Below are 2,033 nucleotides of genomic sequence, written 5' to 3' on the forward strand. Positions count from 1 at the left end.
GCTTTAAATGAGAAAAACCTCAATTGAATAGGAAATTTCTGGGAGTGTCCGGCATGTTTCCAGTTTGTAAGGGGAAGCGATTGGCCGTTGGTATAAGTAGACTGATTTTAAAAAAATTGCCAAGGAAAAACGAAAAATTTCTCAAGCTTGCTAGAAATATCAATATGTAGCTTTAAATGAGGAAACTGTCACGTAAATAGAAAATTTCTGGGAGTTTTCCGGATATTTTCGCCTACTAAATCGAAGCGATTGGTTGTTGGACAACGAGGATTTTTCAAAACTTCGCCCAGAAAGAACTAAAAATCTCTGAAGCCTCACCAGAATACCACTCGAAAGAAAAACTCGGCTGCTTTAAGTGAGAAAACACTCACGTGATTGGAAAATTTCTGGCAGTTTCCAGGATTTTTTCAGTTTCTAAGGCGAGTCGAGTTCATTGACCGTTAATAAACACGAGTTTTTCAAAAATTCGTCAAGGAAAAACGAAAAATTTCTCAAGCTTGCTAGACATATCAATCTGAGGCTTTAAATGAGGAAACTGTCACGTAAAAAGAAAATTTCTGGGAGTTTTCCGGATATTTTCGCCTACTAAATCGAGGCGATTGGTCGTTGGACAACGAAGATTTTTCAAAACTTCGCCCAGAAAGAACTAAAAATCTCTGAAGCCTCCCCAGAATATCACTCGAAAGAAAAACTCGGCTGCTTTAAGTGCGAAAACACTCACTTGATTGGAAAATTTCTAGTAGTTTCCAGGATTTTTTCAGTTTCTAAAGCGAGTCGAGTCGACTGACCGTTGATAAACACGAGTTTTTCAAGGACGGATTAAAAAAATGTCAAGGAAAAACGAAAAATGTCTCAAGCTTGCCCAGAACATCATTTGAAAGAGCAAATCTGTGACTTGAAATGAGGAAAACGTCACTTCAATATGAAATTTCTGGGAATTTCCAGCATATTTTCGGATACTAAATCGAAGCGATTGGTCATTGGACAACGAGGATTTTTCAAAAATTTACCCAGAAAAGAAAAATCCCTAATTCGGCCCATAACATCACTCGAAAGAGACACTCGGCTGCCTTAAGTGAGAAAACACTCACTTAATTACAAAACTTCTGGAAGTTTCCAGGATTTTTTAAGATTCAAAGGCGAGTCTAGTCGACTGACCGTTAATAAACACGAGTTTTTCAAAAATTCGTCAAGGAAAAAACAAAAATTTCTGAATGCGACCCATAACATCGCTCGAAAGCTAAAATCGGCTGCTCTTAGTGAAAAAAACGTCTTTTCTGACTCGGTTTTGGTCGGCTCGGCATAAGATCACTGGAAAGAGAAAATCTGCGGCTTTAAGTGAAGAAAACCCCACTTCAGTAGGAAATTTCAGAGAGTTTTCAGAATTTTTCAGCTACGACGAGTTAGATTAATGGCATGTGACCAGCTTTTTCTTTTAACTTTTTTCATTCTTAACCTTTAACTGTAATTACGGGTGTCTCTAACTACTTTGAAAGGGCATGGAGAATACGAACCCGAGCGGTTAGGTCCCAATGGGTACGGAGAAAGCATAAAAAGTAGGTAGTAAATAGATATTTATCATCGTATATTTGGTAGCGGCATCGCGAATCCATTGTTGATTATCACTGATGGCCGTGTAACTTTTGTTGGATTGGGAATAAGAGAATGTAACAATGAAGTGCGAAGTTTCACCAATTCAAACGTAGGTATTTAAGTTTTGTTAAGTAAACTTCAAGAGGAGGTATTACATTCTACTATTGGTCTGTGAAAATATATGGTTGTAACACCTATATGTTAAAGACTGCACATCAATCAAATGGAACTTTTAGAACTCGATGAATTGTAAATACAGGGTGATTCAAAATTTGCGTCATTCCTCTGGAGGTGTTGTCTGGCGCTGTTATCGGAGTACAGAAAAAATAGTAAGAGAAATTAATTGTTTTTAAAAACTGAGAAATTTGCAAATAACTATATCAGAAATACGGCAGCAATGTTTTTCAAGGTAATCTGGCTAATTAACATTGCGCAAATAC

The sequence above is a fragment of the Dendroctonus ponderosae genome, unplaced genomic scaffold (assembly GCF_020466585.1).
Source record: "Dendroctonus ponderosae isolate FM_Combo_2020 unplaced genomic scaffold, Dpon_F_20191213v2 Dpon_F_20191213_10, whole genome shotgun sequence".
Classification (NCBI taxonomy): Eukaryota; Metazoa; Arthropoda; class Insecta; order Coleoptera; family Curculionidae; genus Dendroctonus; species Dendroctonus ponderosae.